We start from the raw sequence: 13,095 nt of genomic DNA on the forward strand, positions 1-13,095 counted from the left end.
ATCTTTACTTTTAGCTGTGAACAGGGGTACCAATTCTGAACTTGCAAGGTTTTTTTGAGAATTAAAATGAGATAATGCACTAAAAATACTACCACATCTGGCATATAGCAACGGTTCGATGAATGGTAGCTATTAGTATTCAAAGGATCCACCCAGGAAAGCCTACGTGGAGCTTCCCAAGCTTCCGAGAGCCACTTGGACACCTTCTCTAAGAAGACCTCTTATTTTTCCAAGTGCCTTTTGGCCTTGTCTTGATGTCCCTCCATTTATGTTTCCTGCACTGTCTTCTACTCCCTAGCAAGATTCACTGACCTTCAGGTCTGTTTATCTCCAAGAGAGTCAGAGTTTTCAGCATCAAGTAAGCTGGAGGCATTGGTGTTTCTGGGGAAGAAAGTCATTTATGTGTTTAGATTGGGAACTGACGGCAAAACACCACTGGGTTTTATTGTTGTTGTTGTTGTTTTAACCTTTGAATCAAACAGGATGAGAAGACAACTCTGATTAATACATTATCTGTTGAACTTCCTCCTACTTGGGTCTTTGTTTTTTTATTATTTGATTTGAGTTCCACAAATAAAATGATGCCTGGCACTGTTTTCCCATCACTAGGAGATACAGTTCTAAAAACAACATAATCTGGTCTGACCCTCAATTCTGCAGAACTCCATGGGATTTGGCTGACAGCTTTCCAATAATGATTTTCAAGGCAACTAGAAATGAGAAGGAGAAACTGAGAGTCGTTGAGACTTTACCTTTGTTTCAGGCAGCAAGTCTAGTCCTGATGCCCACTTGGTACTCTGGACACTGTGGAATACAAACGAATCCTAGCACTCAAGGAGCCCTCAGTTAGAGAGGGTATGTTATGGAGAACCCGGAGACAAACAAATACTTAGCAAACAGTATGATCAGTGTATCAGTGGTTCATTCTCAAGGTGCTAAATGACTAAGGAGAGATGAGTAGAACCCCTCCTATCAGAAGTGTAAGAGTGTTCCAGGCAACATCATTATCTATATCACCTTCCATATTCATTAATTTAGATTTTTTAAATAAATATTTTATTTATTTGTTCATAAGAAACACACAGAGGAAAAAAACACAGAGAGAGATAGGCAGAGACATAGGCAGAAGGAGAAGCAGGCTTCCTACAGGGAGCCTGATGTGGGACTCGATCCCAGGACCCCGGAGATCATGAACTGAGCCAAAGGCAGACGCTCAACCACTGAGCCACCCAGGTGCCCCATTCATTTGGATTTTTAAAACACATTCAATGGATTTTTAAAACACATTCAATGGTACAATCTTCTTGAACCACTGAATGGCCTGATAGGATAGATAAATCTTTTTTAAAAAAGATTTTATTTATTTATTTGATAGGGGGAGAGAGAGAGAGAGAGAGAGAGAGCGAGCGCACGCACTAGCACAAGTAGGCAGAAGGAGAGGGAGAAGCAGGCCCTTCACCGAGCAGAGATCCTGATGTGGGGCTTGATCCCAGGACCCTGGGATCATGACCTGAGCTGAAGGCAGATGCTTAACCAACTGAGCCACCCAGGCACTCCAATACAGATAAATCTAATGGTTATCTGTTAACATGGCTTGCTTAGCATCCATTCTGATGATGACAGTGCCTCCTTATTTGACTTTTGGGGAACATTTCTTTCTGACTTCAAGTTCATATGATTCGGATGGGATTAAATCACCTTCCAGAGTTGACTATGTGACCCAGACCTATTTACCAAAGTACTGCAACCCCCTGACTGCCTAACAGTCTCAGACCATTTGACTCTTCTCAAATGTTATGTGAGAAAGAAGTAACACTTCTCTCTTGTTTGGACCACTGCTTTGAAGGTCTCTATTACAGTATATTAGTCATTTGAACATTTGGATCTGGCCATGCTTAAACTAACTTGAGGGATATGAAAACAGCATGGAAGTAAAATACAGGAAAATAATATCATGTCTGATGGGAGGGAGTGATCAGATTTCCAGTATTCTAGGGTCGTTATTTCCTTGTAAGGAGAGTAGAGGTACTGATTAACTTATTAGCCTAAAATGTTTATCAGCTTAAAAATACACATTAGAAGAAAGAAAAAGGAACATAGAAAACTTCATTAGGGCCAGAAAAAGGGTAAAAATAAGCAAAGAGAAACATGGCAAATAGCAAAAACAATATAAAGTGCAGAAATATTTACAAATATATCAGTGATTGAGGGTAAATGTAAACAATCAGAACTCTCTGGTTAAAAGACAGAGAATGTAAGATTGGAAAAAAACACAAAACAAGGCAAAATGCAAGCATACATTGTTTTCATTAAAACATATTGACATATATGGGGTGCCTGGGTGGCTCAGTTGGTTAAGCTTTGGACTCTTGGTTTGGGCTCAGGTCATGATCTTAGGGTCCTGAGATCTTAAGCCCCTGACCCTCTTGCACCTGCATCACTCAGCAAGGAGTCTGTTTGAAATTCTCTCACTCCTCCTCTGCCCCTCCCACTGCTTGCGCTCACACAAATTTATTTGAGAGAGAGAGAGTGTGAGCCAGAGAGAGAACATGAACAGAGAGGAGGAGCGGTGGGAGAAGCAGGCTCTCCATGAGCAGGGAGCTGGATGTGGGGCTCCATCCCAGGACCCTGGGATCACAACCTGAGCCAAAGGCAGATGCCTAATAGACTGAGCCACCCAGGCGCCCAAATAAATAAATCTTTAAAAAAAAGACATTTGACACATAAACATGGGTAGGGGGACATGATAGGAAAAGACATGGTAGAAAATAAAATAACCAAAAGAAAGCTGTACAATTACATTGCTATCAGGCAAAATTGGTCTTAAAACAAAAAGCATCACTGAAAATAAAAATGGTCATTACAGTGGCACCTGGCTGGCTCAGTATGTGGAGTGAACAACTCTTGACCTCGGGATCATGAGTTTGACCCCCATGTTGAGTGTAGAGATTACTTAAAATTTTTTTTTTATAAGTGGTCATCACATAAAAATAGAAGAAACAATTCACCAGAAATATATAACATAGTTTGCATCTAACAATATAGCTTCAAAACATATAAAGCAGGGGATCCCTGGGTGGCTCAGCAGTTAAGTGCCTGCTTTCAGCCCAGGGCATGATTCTGGAGTCCTGGGATCGAATCCTACATCAGGCTCCCTGCATGGAGCCTGCTTCTCCCTCTGCCTGTGTCTCTGCCTCTCTCTCTCTCTCTGTGTCTCTCATGAATAACTAAATAAAATCTTAAAAAAAAAACATATAAAGCAAAACTTGGTAGAATTTTAAGAAGAAATCATAAATTCATCCTCATTATTGGAGAGATTTTTTTTTTTTTAACATGTCTAGATAACTGGTAAAACAAACACATAAAATGTTAGGAATGTAGAGGATAAATTAATTAATTTTTTTAAAAAAGATTTTATTTATTTATTCATGAGAGACACAGGCACGGGGGAGCAGAAACATAGGCAGAGGGAGACGCAGGTTCCATGCAGGGAGCCTGACATGGGACTTGATCCCAGGACTCCAGGATCATGTCCTGGGCCAAAGGCAGGCACCAAACCACTGAGCCACCCAGGGAGCCCAGGAATGTAGAAGATTTAAACAATAAAGTGGATCTAATGGACCTTATATTCAACAATTAGAGAATATACATTCTTTCCAAACTTACAAGGAATGTATAAAAATTGACCATGTATGAAGCCACAAAGCAAATATAAACAAGTACCGAAGACAAACAAATCCTGTTTTCTGGTGACAGTACAATGGTAGTAGGAACCAATAACATGAGATAGTCACAAACCTCCACGTATTTAGACATTTTTAAAAAGATTTCATTTATTTATTTGACAGAGACAGAGTGAGAGAATACAAGCAGGGGGAGTGAGACGGAGAAGCAGACTCCCTGCTAGGCAGGGAGCCCGATGTGAGACGCAATCCCAAGACTCTGGGATCACGCCCCGAGTGGAAAGCAGACACTTTGTTTATTATTTTCTTTAAAGATTTTATTTAGGGCAGCCCGGGTGGCTCAGTGGTTTGGCGTCTGCCTGCAGCCCAGGGCATGATCCTGGAGACCGGGATTGAGTACCACATCGGGCTGCCTGCATGGAGCCTGCTTCTCTCCCTGCCTGTGTCTTTGCCTCTCTCTATCCCTCTGTGTCTTTCATGAATAAATAAATAACATTAAAAAAATAAAAATAAAATCTAAAAAAAATAAAACAAAGAAAAAATACTTCAAAATTGACTCCTGAGTTTAAAAAGAAATTATATTGGATACTAGAAAATAATCAGAGCTGAAAGAAAAATGAAAACATTGCATATCAAATTTTATGGGCTACAGCTAAAAACAATATTCACAGAGAAATGTATAACCTAAATACATATTTAGAAACAAAAATGATTAAAAATACTCTAGTGACTAAACTCAAGAAGTTAGAAATAGTACAGAACAAACCAAACAAAGGAAGGGGAAAAATATAAAGAAAATAGCAAAGTAATTAAATATAAAATGACCATACATTAGAGACTGTCAAACTTCTGCCTTAACTTAGACAAATCTCTGACAGGCTTATCCAGAAACAAAACCAAACAATTTTAGAATTGTAAAGAGAAACAGTTGCAGGTACAGCAGATGTTTAAAGAATGATTGGCAAATGCTAAGAATTACTTTCTGCTGATAAATTTGTAAAACCTAATGGGGTAGCTAACTTCCAGGATGGCCTACAATGGTCTTGACTTCCTTGACTTCCTTGACTTCACCATGAGCTGAAGGCAGATGCTCAATTACTGAGCTGCCCAGGCATCCCTATGTATTTATTTGAAATAAACATTTTTAGAGAAGTTTTAGGATCACAGCAAAATTGAGCAGAAACTGCAGAGGGGGCAGCCCGGGTGCCTCAGTGGTTTAACACCACCTTCAGCCCAGGGCCTGATCCTGGAGACCCAGGATTGAGTCCCATGTCAGGCTCCCTGCATGGAGCCTGCTTCTCCCTCTGCCTGTGTCTCTGCCTCTCTCTCTCTCTCTCTCTCTCTCTCTCTCTCCCCCCCTCTCTGTGTCTGTCATAAATAAATAAAATCTTAAAAATAAAAGAAACCTGCAGAGAGTTCCTACATACCCCTTCTCCTGCACCCACACAGCTTCCCCCACTATCAACATCCTATACTAGAATGGTACATTTATTATGATTGATGAGCCCACTACCTCACCCAAAGTCCATAGTCTACATTAGGGTTTACTCTTGGTGTTTCATTTTCTATGGGTTTGACAAATGTGTAATACCATGTATCCACCATCATAGTATTATACAAAATAATTTTACTGCCTAAAAAAATCCTCTCTGCTCTGCAGATTCATTCCTCCCTTCCTCTGACCCCTGGCAACCACTGATCTTACTGTCTCCATGGTTTCACCTTTTCCAGAATATCATATAATTGGAACCCTACAGTATGGAGCTGTTTCAGATTGGCTTCTTCCACTTAGTAATGTACATGTAAGCTTCCTTCATGTCTTTATATGGCTTGATGGCTCATTTCTTTTTAGCACTAAATAACATTTCATTGGATATATCACAGTTAACGTATCCATTCACTCACTGAGGGATATCCTGGCTTCCAAGTTCTGGAACAGATAAATAAAACCGCTATAAACATCCACGTGCAAGTGTTTCTACTGAAATAGATTTTCAACTCATTTGAGTAAATACGAAGGAGCATGATTACTGCATCTTATGATAAGACTATATTTAGTTTTGTAAGAAACCACCAAACTGACTTCCAAAGTGGCTGCATCATTTGCATTCCTACCAGCAATGAGTGAGAGTTCTTTGTTGCTCTACATCCTCCCCAGCATTTGGTGAAGCCATTGTTCCAGATTCTGGCCATTCTAATAGGTGTGTAGTAGTATTTTACTGTTTTCTGAATTTGCATTTACCTAATGACATATCATGTGGGGCATTTTCTTATGCTGATTTACCATTTGTACACCTTCTTTGGTAAGGCGTCTGCTCAGCGCTTCTGCCTATTTTTAAATCAGATTGTTCATTTTCTTATTCTGAGTTTTTAAGAATTCTTACTCTAGGGATGCCTGGGTGGCTCAGCGGTTGGGCGCCTCCCTTTGGCCCAGGGCATGATCCTGGGGTCCCGGGATCGAGTCCCGCATCAGGCTCCCTGCATGGAGCCTGCTTCTCCCTCTGCCTGTGTCTCTGCCTCTCTCTCTGTGTCTCTCATGAATAAATAAATAAAATGTTTAAAAAAAAAGAATTCTTACTCTATTTTGGGTAATAGTCCTTTATCAGATATGCCTTTTGCAAATATATTCTCCCAGTCTGTGGCTTGTCTTCTCATTCTCTTGATGGTGTCTTTTGCAGAGCACAAGTGTTTACTTTAATTTAATTTTTAAAAGGATTTTATTTATTTGAGAGGGAGAGAGAGAGCAAGCATGTGCACATGAACGGGGGGGGGGGTGGGGGGGCAGAGGGAGAGGGAGAAACAGACTCTCCACTGAGTGGGGAGCCAGACCTGGGCTCCATCCCAGGACCCTGAGGATCATGGCCTGAGCCAAAGGCAGACGTTTAACCCACTGAACCACCCAAGCACCCCGGAAGTGTTTAATTTTAAATGAAATACAACTTATAAATTTTTTCTTTAATGGACTGTGCCTTTGGTATTGCATCTAAAAAGTCACTGCCATATCCAGGGTCATAGATTTTCTCCTGTGTTATCTTCTAGGAGTTTTATAGTTTCATATTTTACATATATAGATCTATAAGTTTTGGGCACAACTAATATCTAGTCCCCCCACCCCCGCTTTTTTTTTTATCATGCGGATGTATAGTTATTGCAGCACCATTTGTTGAAAAGACTATCTTTTCTTCACTGTGTTGCCTTTGCTCCTTTGTCAAAGATCAGTTGACTATACTCATGTAAGGTCTATTCTTGAGTACTCTATTCTGTTCTATTGATCTATTTGCCTCTTCCTTCACCGGTACTACACTGTCCTGATTATTGTAGCTTTATAGTAAGTCTTGAAGTCAGGTAGTGTCAGTCCTCCAGCTTTGTTCTTCTCTTTCAGTATTGTGCTGGCTATTCTGGTCTTTTGGCTCTGTATAAACTTTAAAATCAGTTCATTGATATTGACAAAATAACTTGCTGGGATTTTCATGAGGATTGCATTGAAGTTTGGGGGTGATATCTTATGCAGCATAACTAACACACTTTGGGGAAATAAGTAAATCTTAGGAAAAAATATAACTTATTAAAATTGATTTAAGAAGAACTAGAAAACCTGAATAGTTCAATAAATTGAATCTATAGTTATAAATCTACCTACAAAGAAAAACCAAACAACATAAAAAATATGTGATTTATTTGATTTTATAAGTGAATCTCACAAAACTTGGATAGAACTACCTGCATGTTATGTAAATTATTCCATTAAACAGAAAACGGTGGGAAACTTTTGCTTCCAGTTTAGAAAGCCAATATAATAGATGTACTGAGACAAACTAGAAAAGCATAATATGAAGAAGAAAACTTACAAGCCAATCATAGATATAAAATCTTAAATGAAATGTTAGCAAACAATTCAGAATTATATATACAAATCATGATTTATCAATATTAAGTTATGTTTATCCAAGAATGAACACTGGTTTAATAACAGAAAATCTGTAGATATAATACCATGCTAATAGATTCAATAGAAACATCACATAATCATTTTACATAGATATATTTTGGAAAATGTGATAAAAGTTGACACCTTTTAATTAATTTTAAAAACTCTTAGCAAGGTAGAACTTCCTAGTATGTCAAAAGATACATGGCAAAAACCTACTAGAAGCAGTATATTTTAGGGTGAAATGTTGGAAGCCTTCGCTCTATCTTCAGGAACATAACCAGCGGAGAGCTGATCCCAGTTAAAAAGGTTGGGTAGGAAGGGCCAATGCATTTGGATTTCTAGTCATGAAACTAGGTAAGATTTAGAATCAAATACCTCAGAGCTTTTTCTGTGATTGGTATGACCTCAGAGATGGGGATTATACCAAACATGAAATCTTTGTATCCTGGAATCAAAATATAAGAATGAGACTCTTACAATCATATTTGGAGTCCTAGAATCTCAGAATAATAGAATGATACAGTTCTAGAATCCTAGAATACATGAATGTTAAAATTCCTAGAGTCTGGGAATAATTTAATATATTTCTGAACTTTTTTTAAAATTTAACTTACTATTGCAGGCTAAAAAATTCTTCCTTATAATGAGCCAAAATAGGAATTCTTGCAATTTCCATCTTGCCTTGAGATCACATATGACAGCATTTAAAGTTATATTAAAAAACAACTGTTATATCCCCTGATCTTTTCTCAGGATAAATATTCCCAATTTCTTCATTTAGTATACTACCTCAGTAGTATCCTAAAGCCAGGTACTTTGAGACTCTGGAGATCTCCTCTTACTCATCAAATTTTCATCCATGAGTTTTAACAACTATTGATGGCTGTTGCCTGAGACAATTATTACTACGATATTTGCCAAATAAGTGATTCTCTAACTCCATTATTCCTTCTACATTTATTAGTTGGCAGCATTGTTTATACCAGCATGAATTCATGAATTCTTATTTTTTTCAATGGCTTTAATCCATTACTATCACTTTTTATTTTAATGCTCAAACTGTTCCATTGTTTTCTCAGCAGGAGGCCCTTGGTGGTGTCTCTGCAGCTACCTTATATAAAATGACACAGGCACATGTTAAATTCCACAATGGGCACACACCCTGCCTTCCTTCCTCCAATGTTACCACCATGTGGAAGATGGTGCAGATGCATGTTTCTGCACATTTATTAATACGCGTGTACGCATGTGTATGCATGTGTATGTATGCATTAAATAAATTAAATTCATGTGTATTAAACATTTATGTACTTGAATTTTTTTCTGAATGGTTTCAAACTTTATGAAACCTTTACGATGTGCTTTTCCCCCTCATCAATAGGAGTTTGAAATTCATCCATGTTGATAAAACTAGTTAGGCCATCTTAACTGCTCTCCAGCAGTCCACTGTATGATAAGCCACTTAAAAAAATCTATTCCTTCACCAAGGAATAGTTAGATCATTTCAACGTTTTAGCTATTAGAAATAGTACAACATAGTTTTCCTTGTGTCTCCATAGCCCATGTGAGAGCATTTCGCTAGGGTTAATAACTCAGAAGTAAAATTTCTAGGCCATACAATACATGCGTCTTCCAATATATAAGAAACAACTTGCTCTCCAAAGTGGTTATGCCAATTTACATGCCCATCTGTGATATGTGAGAGTTCTTGTTTCTCAATGTCCTCCCTGATATTTAGAATTACTAGACTTTTAAACTTTTGTCAACCTGGTGGGTGTAAATGTTAAATTATGAGTGTTTAAATGTGAATGCTAGGAATATTGAGTACCTTTCATGTGCTTATTGTCTATTGGAGTTTTTGTGTTTTACCTGTTCATACCCTCTGCCGATTTCTCTGTTAGGTTATTTAAAGGATGATTTTATATGCGTTCCTTAAATATCCTATATATTAATCACTCATGGCTTCTGTGTGTTACAATCTCCCAGTGCATGGTTACCTTTTAATGTTTGTAATATATTTTGACACATAGAGGTTTAAAATTTTTATGATAGTCAAAGGTATTAATCAAAGTTGATGCTTTTTGCATCTTTAAGAACTCTTCCCTACTCTGATGTTAGTTATAAGGATATTCTCCTCTACGGCCTTTGAAAAGTTTTCATCTCTGTATTTTCAATCTATCTTTTGTGTACCATGTAAAACTGTGTGGCAGATTACCCTTCTACTCTACTTACAAAATGCCCAAGTTGTTTCACTGCAGGTCCACCACATATCTGGACTTCTTTGTGGCCAGAGGTATAAGCAGAAGACCGCTAGAGATTTCTGGGAAAACACTGAGCATTTTCCCTTCCACCTCTTCCTCTCTTTTTTCTTCTGTTTCTTCTTTTCTGAAAAATAGAAACTAGAGGTGAATCACCCACCTTCTTGCTTCCGTGAGGTGACAATCTTAAAGACAGAAGCTACAAGTTAAAGATTGTGGAGAGATAGACATAAAGAACCCAGACCAGGGGTGCATGGGTGGCTCAGTCAGTTGAGCATCCTTGGTTTTGGATCTGGTCATGGTCTCAGGTCGTGATGGGATCAAGCACCTCATCAGGCTCTCATCTCATTGGGAAGTCTGCTTGGGATTCTCTCCCTCTTCCTCTGCCCCTCCCCCCTGTTCATTCTCTCTCTCCTTCTCTCTTTCTTTTTCTTATGAATAAATAAATTTTTAAAAAAGAAAGAAAGAACCTGGACCATTAATGACATTGTGGGGCTGCTGCACCAGTCTGCCTCTAGAATTTGTCAACTTTTAATTTTTGTGATTTTTTCATCATATTTAGAATTCTTTTTATGGAGAAAAGAAATCCCTTTTTGGTTGGTCACTTTTCCTAGTCTTATAGCACCATGCAAATCTTAATACAGAAAAAGGCCTAGTTTTTTTTTTCCATATAAACACCCAATTCCTTTTTTTTTTTTTTTTTGAATTTGAGAGTATAGCTGACTCACAATGTTACAATAATTTCAGGGGTACAGGGATCCCTGGGTGGCGCAGCGGTTTGGCGCCTGCCTTTGGCCCAGGGCGCGATCCTGGAGACCCAGGATGGAATCCCACATCAGGCTCCCGGTGCATGGAGCCTGCTTCCCCCTCTGCCTATATCTCTGCCTCTCTCTCTCTCTCTCTGTGACTATCATAAATAAATAAAAAAAATTAAAAAAAAATAATAATTTCAGGGGTACAATGTTGTGTTTCAGTATCTCTATATGTTATGCTGTGCTCACAAGTGTAGTTACCTACCTTCTGTCACCATACAACGCTATAACAGCCAATTCTTTAAGGATGTTTGAAGTATGTCTTTTCCTCACTAATTGATAATGCTTCCTCTAGTGTATAATAAGTTTCCATATGTATGTGGATGTGTTTCTAAATTTTATATTCTGTTTTATTAGGCTGTTTATTTATCCCCATGCTGATATTATAAACTAAAATTACTGTGGGTCTTAATCTTTGGCAGGCAAATCTCTCTTTTCCTCTTGTTTTAGATTGTCATTCATTTGTTCACGGATATTTTTGAGTGGGATGCCTGAGTGGCTCAGTGGTTAAGTGTCCGCCTTCGGCTCAGGGTGTGATCCTGGAGTCCTGGGATCGAGTCCCGCATCAGGTTCCCTACGTGGAGCCTGCTTCTCCTCCCTCTGCCTATGTCTCTGCCTCTCTCTGTGTCTTTCATGAATAAATAAATAAAATCTTAAAAAACAAAACCAAATATTTTTTGAGCACCTACTAAGGGTCAGGTACTGTTCCAGACTCTGGGGTATGAAATTGAACAAAATAGATAAACATCTCTACTGTCATGGAGATTACATTGCATGGTAAATCTTGCCCTTAATCCTTCCATATTAACCTTTGAATCAGTTGTCAAATTCTTTGCAAACTTTTATGAAAACAAAGAGTATTATGAAATGTTTTATGAATTTTTATGGAATGTTATGCATTGAATTTATTTAGTATTTTAATAGGAATTTCCATTGTGTGGATTTTTGAGATTTTCTACTCATAAAGACATGGCAAAGCTCTCTGTTTATTCTGTTCTTTTATGTTCTTTTGTAATAGTTTTTGTTGTAATTGCAAATGGCCTTTTCCTTTTTATTTTTAAATAATTATAAACTTACAAGAAGTTGCAAAAACACTACAGAGAGGCCCCTGTAGCCACCACCTCACTTCTCCCAATGGTAACATCTCAAATACGTACAGTACATTGTCAAAACAAAGAATTTTACATTAATTCCATACAATTAACTAGACTGCAAACCTTAGTTGGATTTCACAAGTTTTTGCATGCACTCATTTTTGAATATGCCTTCACGCATAGTTCTACGACATTTTATCACGTATATAGATTTGTATTAGCACCACTACAACCAAGATACAGGACTGTTCTTTCACTGCAAAGGCTTTCTCTCTTGTTACCTCTTCATTATCACACCCTTCACTGATTTCCCTGGTTTCCTTGGCAACCACTAGTCCATTCTCTATCTCTATGCTTTTGACATTTTAGATATATATAGATGGAATACCCATATATGGATGGAATCTTTTAGTGTGTAAGCTTTTCCTCTCAGTATCATTCCCTTAAAAGCCACCCAAATTGTTGCACACATCAATATTTGGTTCCTTTTTACTGCTGAGTATTATTCCATTGTGTAGATAAACCTCATTTTGTCTAACCATTAACCCATGAAAGGACATTTGGGTTGTTTTCAGTTTGGGGATATTACAAGTAAAGCTGCCATGAGCATGCATGTAACAAGTTTTTGTGTGAACACATTTTCACTTCTCCAGGATAAGTACTCGGGAATCATTTACAGATTGTATGGTAGTATATATTTAACTTTTCAGGAAACTGCCATCTATTCTTCAGAATGGCTCCTCCATCTTGCATTCCTACCAGCAATGAAGGAAACATCCAGCTCTGTACCTCCTTAGCAGTATGTGGTGTTATCATTCCTTTTTTACTTTAGCTATTCTAATATACATGTAATCATATCTCATCATGGTTTTAATTTAGCATCACCCTAATGGCTAGTTATGTTGAACATCTTTTCATGTGCTTATTTAGACTGACATATATTTTTTAAATATTTTATTTATTTATTTGAGAGAGAGAGAGCACAAGCAGGTGGAGTGGCAGAGGGTAAGGGAGAAGCAGACTCCATGCAGGGAGCCCACCAAACCGCTGGTAGGCGCCAAACCGCTGAACCACCCAGGCGTCCCTGAACTAACATATTTTTAAACTACATCTTTTATAATTGTTAAATACAACAGGACTGTTGAATATTTGTATGTATTAATCTCTATCAACCATACTAAACTTTCTAATTAGTTTAATAGTTTATAGATGATCTTGAATTGACAAAATGACAATTTTGTCTCCTTTTTATTTATACCTCTCATTTCTTCCTCTTACCCAGTTGCTCCTAATGTACCTCTAGAATTATTGTTCCCG

Source organism: Vulpes vulpes, chromosome 11 (assembly GCF_048418805.1).
Source record: "Vulpes vulpes isolate BD-2025 chromosome 11, VulVul3, whole genome shotgun sequence".
Classification (NCBI taxonomy): Eukaryota; Metazoa; Chordata; class Mammalia; order Carnivora; family Canidae; genus Vulpes; species Vulpes vulpes.